General features: G+C 35.2%; 1 protein-coding gene and 1 long non-coding RNA gene across 3 annotated transcripts in view; one reads left to right on the forward strand and one right to left on the reverse strand.

Annotated features, from left to right (window-relative positions):
- The window catches only part of LOC141495986 (uncharacterized), a 46623-nt gene extending 41627 nt beyond the window's left edge, over positions 1-4996 (forward strand). Inside the window, exon 3 of the long non-coding RNA XR_012470920.1 lies at positions 3797-4996. This is a non-coding gene — a long non-coding RNA (uncharacterized LOC141495986). The remainder of the gene's footprint in view (positions 1-3796) is intronic.
- Positions 1-13446, reverse strand: part of RHOA (ras homolog family member A) — a 66398-nt gene that overhangs the window by 32792 nt on the left and 20160 nt on the right. The window lies entirely within an intron of this gene.

Consider the following 13446-nt stretch of genomic DNA (forward strand, 5'->3'; position numbering starts at 1 on the left):
ATCCTCCACATTCAATCCAGAGAAATGGAGATTTCCCTTTAGGCCTTTTTTATGTCTTCTAGGCTAATAGTGTAGCAGTCTGTTTGTTGATCCTTCCTGTCACATGACTGGCTTGCTTCCATTTTCAATCATACAGTCTTTTGATATTATTTCTTTGCCACTTCCTAAACAATAGCTAATCACTGGAAATATTCTGAAGCCTGATTGCACACTACCCTCTGTATGACTTGCAATTGATTCTTTGAAAAATGATTCTCCAAGATTTAATGAATGAAAGAATGAAAAGAATTTAAGCACATGCTGAGTGCCAAAGCCCTGCTGAATGCTACAGATAGAAATGCCTTCCTTTTAAGCTGTTTACATTTCAAGTCGATCATATTAGATAAAATAGGACCAGAGTATAGAAATCATTTACAAAATTTTAAATTTATTATAAACATTAGCCACCAATTATCACTGACCAATACAGAAAACAAAAAAGCACTATCTACATTTTTATAAAATGTAAACATGTAATTCTTCCTCAGTTTTAAGAATAAATACCTTAAAATAGCTCTACCCTACCTATGGCCTTCTTGCTGTTCCTTGAACAAGATTCTTTATCTCCCAGTTCTGAATATTTTCATGGCTATCTGTCATGCCTGGAATTCTCAGTTTCTCTGGCTTTCTTCAAGTTCCAACTTAAGTTCTACTTTTCAGTCTTTCTAGGGGTCCTTAGTACATTCCTTCTTAGGTTCTCTCTAAATTATCCTTTAAAGAGATCATATTTGTGCAAAGTTATTGTATTTTGTCACCCTCTTAAGAGTGTAAGTTTCTTGAAAGTAAGTAGGGACCATTTTTTGAATCTCTTCATTCTTAGACCTTAGCATAGTTGTTGGCACAAATAAATGCTTGATGACTTCCCTTGTTTTAACAGAAAATAATAATCTACACTTATCCACTGTCTGACTTGTGTAGTGTCCTTGTTTTACTGGATTACATCCTGCACCATTAACTTTCTTGTAATACTCCAATACCTCAGTCATATTTTTAGTCTGATTAACAGAGATTCACTGGTCAAGCTCAATCTCTCACAATAATAGTGATCATTACTACCCTCAGATAAGGAAGTCAACACAAAGTAAGATAGGACGTTCAGGAAAAGAGACTTTTTGGTTTAGAAATTTTCAGGGCTAAAGAATGGAGCATTAGAGTAACTAAAGTTAGGATGGACTTAGAAATGGACATGAAATGTGTTAGCTTACTTGATTTATTCAATGTTAAAATACTAAAGAGTTTTAGCTAAGATTTTACTTTATCTTATAAATTTCATAATATTTAGTCTAATTTAAAAAGGGTACATTTTAGAGCTGAAATAAATCAGGACTGATAGGATATGGAGAGTCTTTACTCTCAGAGAAATCAAAACCTAGGAGTATATGTAACACGGGTACACAAAATAAAAATGATGGAAGATAATATATGGCAAAGGCAAGAACACCTCTAGCTGGAGGAACCAAGAGAAAAACAAGAAACAGCTTCATGAAAGAAGTTAAGATGGGAGGATTGAAGATGAAATATACTAGAGTGCCTAATTTCCTGGGTGAAGCTAATGAGGTGAGAAGAGAGGTTAGGGGGGACAGTGAAGGATATGGAATCTGGAGGACCTGAGCTGAAATCTGCCCTCAGACACTTATTAGCTATGTGACTCTGAACAAGTCACAAAACTTTTCTGCAGTTTCCTTAAAGGTAATATTACTCACAGGGTTGTGGTAAGGATGAAATGAAATATTTGCATATCACTTATCAAAGTACCCAAAATATAATAATGCCAGCTATTATTATAAGTAGTAGTAGTATCATGAGTAATGTCAAGATAATTGGAAAGTAAGAACAGAACACTGTAGAAGATCTTAAATTCCATGTCCAAGGAATTAGGGAGTTGATAGGTTGTGCTGTATTTTACTTTCAAAAGCAGGGTAACAAGATCAGGCCTGGATATTTGGAGGTTTGCCATTAATATATTAAATTTAAGGTAGAAATCAAATACTTCAAATGCAAACATTTTATTAGGTACTGGAGAAGAGCCAATGGTTAGATAAGACAGCCCCTATCCTTGCGGAACTTGTAGTTTAATAGTGGCATAAAACAAACTCAACTCTAAGACTTGTTCCCAAAGGATAAGTTTGTCAGCAATTAGAAAGAATCAAGGGGCAGCTAGGTGGCGCAGTGAATAGAGCACCAGCCCTATAGTCACAAGTACCTGAGTTCAAATTTGGCCTCAGACTCTTAACAATTGCCTAACTGTGTGGCCTTGGGCAAGCCGCTTAACCCCATTGCCTTGCAAAAACAAAAAAGAAAAACAAACAAAAAATACAAAACCAAACAAACTAAAAAAAAAAATGAATCAAAGAAAATTTAATTAAATCTGATATGAATTGGACTTCAATAGGCAAGATACAACCTGCCATTTTAGGTAAGACACATTTTGCTTCAACATTGGTTTAGGTAGCCAGTCCTTCCACTGATAAAACAATCTTTGAACTGTTTCAGTAGCAAATAAATGCAATTTTTTTGGTCAACCTTCTTATGATAAACTTCAATGAAATTAAGTGAAACAACTCCTTGACCAGAAATTATAAAAAGAATGCTACCAGTTTCCTATGCAATTTTCCATCTTGCTAGATTACGCCAGAACTTGTATCCCATTGGCAAAGTCTTAAAAAACCCAGGGTTACCTGAGAATGTCAACCCTTCCTCCCCAAAAATATGCCCACCATCAAAGATCACATTATCATTTTTCAAAATGGACCACTCAATGCATTGAGGGAAGCATATTTTGAAATGTTTCTTTCTGTACCAAAGAACTCTGAAATATCATTTTCAGGAAACTTCTCTAGAAATGTTGTTCATCTTACACCAAGGGTATTAAAAACTAAATTAACTAAAATTAAATGAGAAGACTGAAAATCAATCTATCTATTTCATTCTAATAACATTAAGGTACTATTTAAATCCATACCAAAATTTCAGTTTCGGGTCTACCCCGTATCTGTAAAATGTTCCTCCATTAAGATGTAGTACAAAAGAAAAAAGTATTACAAAAAAAGAACTACTAGTTTTATGAAGTAGCCTTTCCCTAAAGAGTCCTCTAATTCAGCACTTAGTCATTCAACATTGTCCATGTGGCAGTTTCTGGAAAGAATAAAAAATTTTTTAAAGATAAAAGCATCCTTCTTGCTTTTTACAGCTGTGTTGAATTCAAAAATAAAATTTTCAAAAATAAAAGATTAAGGGGCGGCTAGGTGGTGCAGTGAATAGAGCACCTGCCTGGGAGTCAGGAGTACCTGGGTTCAAATTCGACCTCAGACATTTAATAATTATCTAGCTGTGTGGCCTTGGGCAACCCACTTAACCCCATTGCCTTGAAAAATCTAAAAAATAAAAAAACAAAAGATTAGAGAAAGCCTGCTGCTTTACAAAATGCTTATAGAGCATTCAGAGAGAAATAAATGACCTGTCAAATGTCACATCAACTTTCCAAGGCAAGAATGAAGATGAACTTTTATTAGAATTATTTTAGCCTCCCTCAATTTTACCAAAAAAACACAAAAACACAAACCTGGAAAACTTAAGTAACCGAAAGAGTAAAATCAACGACAAAATCAATGCTATAAGTCACGTGTCTTAACATATAATACTCCACTATGATGCAAAATTACATTGAGTTGCATTTTAGATTGTGTACTCTTAAAAAGTAAATAGATGAGAAAGTCCATAAGGAATGATATCGTTTCTTATTTTTTCCATTATGCAGGAGTTCAAATAGTTTTTAACAATGGCGGCTACAGAGCCCTGTAAAACCCAGAGCTCAAGAACCAGAAAAACACTGTACACCCTAACAGTGCAGCAATCAAGGACAATTCTGGGCTGTCTGCAATGGAGAATACCATCTGTATCCAGATAAAGAACCATGGAGTTTGAACAAAGTTCAAGGACTATTCCCTTTAATTTAGGAAAAAAAAACCCCTAGGTATCTTATTGTCTGATCTTGTTATCTCTTATACTTTTTGTTTTTTCCTTAAGGATATGATTTCTCTCTCATCACACTCAATTTGGATCAATGTACAACATGGAAACAAAGTAAAGACTGACAGACTGCTTTCTGTGGGGGGATGGGGGGAGGGAAGTAAGATTGGGAGAAAAATTGTAAAACTTGCTCATTGTGCCAGAGAGGCCTTGGGAATGGAATATGGCTGTAGAGTGTACACTTACTCCAGACATGAATCTGAGGGAAGATGGGGCATAGAGGTAGAATTCAAGTCTCTCCCTACCAATATTCCTTTCTCAAGATATGTCCAGGGGGTTTGTGCCAACCCCCCTGAAACAAACAAAAAACAAACCCCAACACCCCCCAAGAAATATCTAGGGGGCAGAAGCTAGGAAGGGAGTAGAACCTTCCTTATTTCCTAAGTAATTACTGACTAAAATTATTTTTCTCAATCTTGGTTTTAGGCCTACAGTCTAAAGAAAAGATATTTACATTCCCAAGTGCAACTGAAACAGATAAAATATTTCCTAATTACATTTTAATTTTTTTTACAAGGCAATGGGGTTAAGTGACTTGTCCAAGGTCACATAGGTAATTATTAAATGTCTGGGGGTCGAATTTGAACTCAGATCCTCCTGAATCTAGGGCTGGTGCTCTATCCACTTTGCCACCTACATTTTAAACAAAATAAATATAAATAAAACAGATAATGTTAATGTGTAGTTTTCTCAGTTAATATGACCCCTAAGGATCTACTGGGAGAGTTTAATGACTCCTTAGTCTGAGTTTGACACCACTGGTCTAAAGGTTCTCCTAATCTTGTCTGTGGACTGACATTTCTTAAAAGGTAAGGGCATCCAATTTGGGAATTTGTTTTGTTTATGCTTACACGTGACAAAAATTTTGTACAGAGAGTTTGAGAAAAGGCAAAATAAACTCATGATGTTATTTTTTGACAGATGCTGAGAAAGAATATGGACATTCTCAAAAGGAAAAATCCAAATATCAACAACTTACACTAAAAATTTCTACAAATCACTAATAAGAGAAATGCAAATCTAAAGAACTCAATTTCATTTTACATCCAGCAAATTGGCAATTATGATGGATAGAAATAGTCATTCTGGAGCATTTGCAGGAAGAAAGGTGCATTAACACAGGGGAGCTGTAAATTTTAATCAAGGTTAAGAACTATGTTAAAAAAGTGAATAAGGTATCCAAATCTTTGATCCCAAAGATCCTTCCAACTAGATATGTACAATATAAGCTGAAGATAGAAAGATTCCATATGTAGTAAAATGTTTGAAGTAGCATTTTTGTGTTGGCAAGGACTTGAAACAAAGGTGTGTAAGCCACTTGGGAATGTGAACAAAACTGCAGCAAAAATGCAACGGTTATGTTGTTGCACCATCACAATAAATATGAGCATTTAAAGGAACACATACTAAATGAACTAAAACAAAATGAGCATAATCAGGAATATACACAATGATTACAATGTAAACAGAATGAATACAATGAAGCTGAAGGCTGGGTAATAATAGCCAAGCTCTGTCTTTAAAGAGCCAAGCTCTGATTTTGTTCAATTGCAACCCCTCCCTCTTTCTTTTTTCAGTCTATGTTACAGATGTTTGACAAATGGTGTAAAAAGATTCATAAATATAATATTGAAGCAAAAGCATCAATTTTTAAAAATCTTAAAAGAGACAAGTATACGAAAGCAAGGGATAGGCTTACAGGAAAAGTCATTGGGTAAGAAGAATATGGGAGCAAAAACCACTTTTACAATAGCAAATTATTTCTACTTTTATTAAGTACCTGAAATATATAGGCTTTTAAATTCTCCATTAATGCTACTCCAGCAATACTAAATAGCTTTTTAACCTGAACCTAATTATAATTCAATCACTTATATTAATATTAAAGTATAAAATTACTCCAACAATTTTGAGATGTTGCATCTAGAGAGATATGTTAAACCTATGTTGGCCTAAGGATCTGTGAATTTCAATTCTAGCTAGTACCTCTGGTAAAATTTAAATTTTCTGGGCAACTTAAGGAACTTAAAAGTACAAAGAGGCAAACTTAAAAAAAGAACTATACTAACCTTTTCAAGTTGTCACGAAGGATAAATAAGGCCTCATAACAATGCTTTAAATCTAGAAGTATTACAAAATTAAATGCTATAAAAACTTGTCCTTCTAGTGCAACACTCAGGGACAATTTTGAATTATCTGTGATGGAGAATACCATCTGTATCCAGAGAAAGAATTGTGGAGTTTGAACAAAGATTATTACCTTCAATTTAGGAAAAATCTTATTATGTAATTTTGTTATCTCTCTCATCACATTCAACTTAGATCCATATATACCATGGAAACAATGTAAAGACTAACAGACTGCCTTCTGTGGGGGGGAGCAAGAATGGGGGGGGAATTGTAAAATTCAAACTAAATAAAATCTTTCTTAAAGATTTTTTTAATTTAAAAAAAGCTGCAATAGTAAGGACACCTAACTTTGTAGAGGATTTAGATGGAACAGTAAGAGAGGATTCCTAGGGAGAGTGCTTCGAGAGTGAAAGGCAGAAATGGAAGTGACTGCAGTACAGAATGGGAAAGGGCATACAATATATACTTCAAAACAGGTTTTCTTCATTCTTCATTTTGAATTTCTACTGCCATCACAGTCTGGGCCTTCTGTACCTCACCCTGAATCCAGTTTGTTACAAATCCATTTTGCACATTAACTACATTACTTAGTCATCCTCACACAATGCTTTAATCATGTTTCCTTTCTGTTCAAAATCCTCAACGGTTCCATGTTTCCTGCTTGATGGCCCAGCTTTTGAGATCACCCCCATCCTCAACAAATCTCATTTCCTACTCTTCCCTATCACATTACTTCTGTTTTTGTCAATTGATATCCTCACTGTATGCCCTTTCCTATTCTGCTACTCTACATTCACTTCCATTTCTGCCTTCACTCTAGAAACACTCTCCCTAGGAATCCTCTCTTACTGTTCCATCTAAACCCTTTTCAAAGTTAGGTGTCCTAACTATTGCAGCTTAATTTTTAACTTAAAATTTTAATTAATTAATTAATTTATTTATTTATTTATGACAGTGGAGTTAAGTGACTTGCCCAAGATTACACAGTGAGGTAATTATTAAAGTGTTTGAGAAAGGATTTGAACTCAGGTTCTTCTGACTCCAAGGCTGGTGCTCTAACTACTGCAGCTTTTCAAAGAATTTTCCCTTTTCTGGACTACAGCACTAGTCTGTACCAAACAATTTTATATTAAATTGTAAAGTAATGTACTCTACTATTGCGTCCTGATTATTTCATATATTATTAATCCAGGCTTCTCAATTAGGTTCTGGATTTTTCAATGATATAACAGGAAACCGAAATCAAGTTATCAAAATAAGATACAGGCCTCCATTTAAATTTTTTTCTTCTGAATTTAGTTTCATTTTCCCCAAATGATTTACCTCTTTTTCAAGTGTGCCTTGTCAAATATTCACCAATCTAGCTATTCCTCCTATGGGGGTAGTATGCAGTGGAAGGGAAAAATAAAAAGCACACCCACATACTTACTCTCCCACTTTTCTCAGCATCAGATTAAGTTCTTTGAAGACACAATATATTCCACCAAATATCTATCAAAAAATTTGAAAAAGACTATTGCCTTATGAGGTCTCAATCTCAACTAGAAAAGGGAAAAGACTTCACAAGAAATCATTTATATTGTATTTTGTGTTCACAATTCTTTTCAGAGGACCTTAAGCCAAGATAGTTGAATTCAGGTAGCCTGGCTCTCATACCTTTATTCTTTGTTTTTTTTTCCTCATTTTTGCAAGGCAATGGGGTTAAAAAGTGACTTGTCCAAGACCACACAGCTAGGTAATTATTAAGTGTCTGAGGCCAAATTTGAACTCAGGTCCTCTTGACTCCAGGGCCTCTGCTCTATTTACTCCACCACCTAGCCGCACCATACCTTTATTCTTACAAGAAAAAAACCCAAACCTAAAAATAGCACTTGACTGAATGATCAAGAAGTCTAATGAGAAATTACATAACTCCAACCACTCCAGAACTGCGCAAAGGTCCCAATCCCCCAAATCAGCTAGAAACTCTACAAGCAACAGGAAAGAAGACCCATGAGAAAAGTTAGGACCTGTGCTCAAGTATTCTCTCAGCATACCAGAGACACATGTAGACTTCAAGGTCCGTATCTGGAGAACAAGAACTCCCCTCTCAAAGTCTCACCTCAGAAACCCATAGGATAGACTTTGGAAGGATAAATAAGAGGGGCCAAAGAAACCAGTAGGATATGTGTGCTGTCACTATGCCTCTCACAACATCTCCTAATTCTGAGGTCTCTGCCCCAAGAAAATGCCATAAGGCCTTGAAGTACAGTGCTCTGAACTTCAAAGAACCAGAAAGACATAAGCTCAGGAGGGGGAGGTCTGTACAGAAATCAAGAGCCATCCAGGGCCAAACAACAGGAGGCAGAACTTGACCCATGAACAAAATTCCAATTCAAGAATTAAGACTGAAGGCATAAATTCCAAAAGATCAGATAAAAAAAAATCAAAACAAGATCTAAAGATACCACAAATTTCAACTTGGAAGATAAATTCACAAATAACTGCAAGCAGAAAACCAAAGGAAAAAGGACCACTATGAGTACTTTAAAAATATGAAACAAGAAATAAATCCTGAGGGGCAGCTAGGTGGTGCAGTGGATAGAGCACCGGCCCTGGAGTCAGGGCGACCTGAATTCAAATGCGACCTCAGATACTTAATTACCTAGCTGTGTGGCCTTGGGCAAGCCACTTAACCCCATTGCCTTGCAAAAACCTTTAAAAAAAAAAAAAAATCCTGGGAGAAAGAACTGGAAGGAAAATGAGTGGTTTAGAAGAAAAAGTGGTAAATTTGATTCATATAAATTCACTAGAATAGCCTTAACAGAAATCTATGACCAAGAGATATCAAGAAATACTAAAACAAAATAAAATGCTGAAAAAAATTGAAGAAAACATAAAACATCAGCTATGAAAAACAAGTGATCTGTAAAAGAGATCAAGGAAAGCAACTGTAAAAATTATGCTTTCTGAATGTTGTAATTTTGTAAAAGATCAGGAACACTAATTTCACAAATGGAAACTGTCCAGTTCAGAACCAGAAGATAAAGTAAAGATAGGATTTTTATTTTTTCTGATTGTCCTTGGGAAAGAAATCTAAAGAAAAAGCCCCAGATCTGCCAGTCAAAAATCCAAGCAGCTAGAAAGAGTTGAGTTACTAAGGAATCACGGTTACAAGACCTGATAGTTTATACTTTAAATGAAAGATCTTGGAATATAATATTCCAAAATGCAAATAATATAGATTTACAACTAAGAATGCAAAACTGAATATAATTCTCAGGAAAGAGGCCTTAGAATAGAGGATCATGGATTACATTGAGAGGAAAATAAAAAAAACCAAACCATCAATTTTCTAATCCTATAAGGAGGGAAAGGATCAGAAGGAAAATAACTTGGAAAACTCTTTTTAAAGCAGAAAAGAAAAGGAAGTTCAGTTATTATTATTATTATTGTTATTACTTTTTATGGGGGCAATGGGGTTAAGTGATTTGCCCAAGATCATACAGCTAATAAATACTAAAAATGTCTGAGAACAACTCTGAACTCAGGTCCTCCTGATTCTGGGGCAGTGCTCTATGCACTGTACCACCTAGCAGCTCCTAGTTGTTTTGTTTTGATACTTGTTTATTCTCAATTAAACAATCAATAAAGATGGAGAATTTTCTATCAGATTGTTAATTGTCATTTTTAACTATTTGTCTTTTTAGAACCAAAATATATAAGAAATTCAACACATTACTTAAAAACAATCCCATTTTGCTTCCTGTGATTCCTTCTGAATCTATTTGTTCTCGTTATTTCATTTCCAAAAGAATTTCAATGCTTTTCCCTTTCTATATCATTACTACCACCCTCCCAATATCTAAAAGGAAAAAAACTTTAGTAAATTAATACCATGCAATAGCCATGTCTAAAAACTTATGTCTTTTCCTATACTATGGCTAATAATTTAGTAATGCTACTTACACCAGACTATCTGCTGATGACAGAGCAAGCACAGTGGACTTCTAAAATCAAAGACTTTAGATGATATTAAATGATATTTACATTAAGTACATTCAATAAAATAAAGATATGCACTTTACTTTCCAAGAAACTATATTTCAATAAGTATTATACAGATAACATCAACATCAAGTGTTAATCAAAGAAATTTTTGGTCAACTAGATTTAGATTGTTTAAAGATCATTTTAAGTTCCTCAAATTCTGAGTATTTATTTAAATAGACATTAAATGATTTGTAATTACCATTAGATAGGTTTTTCAAGTTTAGTTGCTTTAGTGTTTGTTTCTGGAAATGGGGCCAGTATTTATAAGTCACAGAGGTCTGCTGAGCAAGTTTTCTAGATGGAATTTAGGATGAAAAATTTTACCTTACACCAAAAACTGAAAATACTTGGTCAGCACCTACTTGTAGTCACATACTAAGTCAGAAAACCACAATTTAACATTATATTGACTTTATTTTTGTTATCTTGTTAAATATTTCCCAATTAATTTTAATCTGTCTCTTAATTTTGTAGTTTGCAGTTGACAACTCTGCTAACTTTAATTCACCTTACATACTACAGTATGTATTTGGAAATTCTTTGATTGGGGCAGCTAGGTGGCACAGTGGATAAAGCACCAGCCCTGGAGTCAAGAGTACCTGGGTTCAAATGCGGTCTCAGACACTTAATAATTACCTAGCTGTGTGGCCTCGGGCAAGCCACTTAACCCCATTGCCTTGCAAAAACCTTTGATTCATAAGTTACCTTGATGGTGACCAAAGTTTAAGTATCTTCTTTCCTTTAGTGTTTTATATAGTGCTCCAGACATAAAGAACTTATTGATATGAAGAATTTTTCTTACAAGGTAGTGGGGTTAAGAGACTGGCCCTAGGTCACACAGCTAGGTAATTATGGGATTGAGACCACATTTGAACTCAGGTCCTGCTGGGCCGGCAGGTTCTCTATCTTCTTCCTGACTTCTGACTTCATTTTCATTGACATATATTCTATTTTTTAAAAAAAAAGTCATCTTGATTGCTTCCAGAGAAAACCTGAATTTTTCCAACTCCTGGACTTGCCTCACAATACATCACACCTCACACAGAGTTCACTTAGACAGCAATCCTAGAACTAGGGAGCAAGCAAAAAAGGCCCCAGAGCATTCAAAATGGAGGTTATAAAGTCTGTTCTGTAAATCTTTTTCATTTGACTCTTGGAAAAGCTCCTCAAAGCCTTACTCAGAAATTGACCCCTTGGACAGTTTCTGATAGACTGAAACTTGGTCAACTGGTTCCCTAGATGTCAGGGAAGGGTGAGAGAGCAAGAAAGCAAGGGATAGAGATAGAAATAGAGATAAGAGATAGAGATAGAAATAGAAATAGAAGCAGGAGAAAGGGGCAGAAAGGGAGAAGGGAAAAAAAGTGAAGCTGCCATGTTGACAGAAACAAGAAAAGCTAATAGCCATGGAGGAAAAGAACAAAGACAAGCTATAAATCCATAATGTTTAGAGCTAATCTATTACTTAAAGCTAAGTCTTCAAAGTGTGTGTGTGTGTGTGTGGGGGGGGGGTTATAGCATCAACCCAGGGACCCATGGTTAGACATCAAGGAGTTTCTGATATGAAGATAGATCAAACTCCACCATCCCCAGGAATTGCTACCTTAATTGTGAAGTTTGTCTTTAACATAAGGACACCCAATATGTATCACAGCCCCAAACAATCCCTTCCTACAGCTGTGCCCAACTTTCTTTGGTTCTTCCTGAACCAAGGATTGGTCTCTCAGGGAACTATATCTAATCAATGGTACTAGGCCAGAGGACGCCATGGTGAAAAATCATGTCTCCCACATATACAACAGGAAAATCTAAATTAAAAAAAGAAAAAGCTCCAAGGCCTTCTTATACTTATTAAAACACTAAACTTTCTTTAAGAAACTAAATTCTCAAATCAGATTTAAATAACTGGGCAAATATCAACTGATCATGGATAGGCAGAGCTAATAAAAAAAATGATAATTCTACCAAAACTAAACTACCTATTTAGTGCCCTACCAATCAAAATTCCAAAATATTACTTTAATGAGTTAAAAAAATAAGTAAATTCATATGGAGAAATAAAAAGTCAAGAATTTCCAGGAATTTAATGAAAAAAAAGTACAAAAGAAGGGGGCTTAGCCCTACCTGATCTAAAATTATATTATAACGCATCAGTCATCAAAACTGTTTGGTATTGGCTAAGAAACAGAGTGGTGAACCAGTGGAACTGACTAGGTGCAAAAGCGGGAGATGATTATAGTAATCTGCTGTTTGATAAACCCAAAGAGTCCAGCTATTGGGATAAAAACTCTCTTTGATAAAAAACTGCTGGGAAAATTGGAAGTTAGTATGGAAAAAACTTACACCTAACACCTTTTACACCAAGATAAGATCCAAATGGATAAAAGATTTAGACATAAAAAATACAATAAGCAAATTAGAAGATCAAGCACTAGTTTACCTGTCAGATCTATGAAAAGCAGAGCAGTTTATGACTAAGGAAGAGATGGAGAACATCACCAAAAACAAACTAGATGATTTCGATTACATTAAATTAAAAAGCTTTTGCACAGATAAAACCACTGTAACCAAGATCAAAAGAAATTTAGTAAATTGGGAAACAATCTTTACAACTAATGATTCTGACAAAGGACTCATTTCTAAAATATACAGAGGGGGGCGGCTAGGTGGCACAGTGGATAAAGCACTGGCCCTGGAGTCAGGAGTACCTGGGTTCAAATCCGGTCTCAAACACTTAATAATTACCTAGCTGTGTGGCCTTGGGCAAGCCACTTAATCCCCTGGTTGCCTTATAAAATATATAGAGAACTGAATCATATTAAAAAAAAGCCATTCCTCAATTGACAAATAGTCAAAGAATATGCAAAGGCAATTTACAGAGGAGATCAAAGCAACCCATAGCTATATGAAAAACTGCTCTAAATCATTAATCATTAGAGAAATGCAAATCAAAGCTTTTCTGAGGTACCACCTCACACCTCCCAGACTAGTCAATATGACCAGAAAGGACAATGATCATTGTTGGTAGGGTTGTGGGAAATCTGGGACACTATTACACTGTTGGTGGAGCTGTGAACTCATCCAACCTTTCTGGAGAGAAATTTGGAACTATGCCCAAAGGGCAACAAAAATGAGTATACCCTTTGATCCAGCAATACCACTACTGGGTCTATATCCTGAAGAGATGATGAAAAAGGGTAAAAACATCACTTGTACAAA

This window comes from Macrotis lagotis, chromosome 8 (genome assembly GCF_037893015.1).
Source record: "Macrotis lagotis isolate mMagLag1 chromosome 8, bilby.v1.9.chrom.fasta, whole genome shotgun sequence".
Lineage (NCBI taxonomy): Eukaryota > Metazoa > Chordata > Mammalia > Peramelemorphia > Peramelidae > Macrotis > Macrotis lagotis.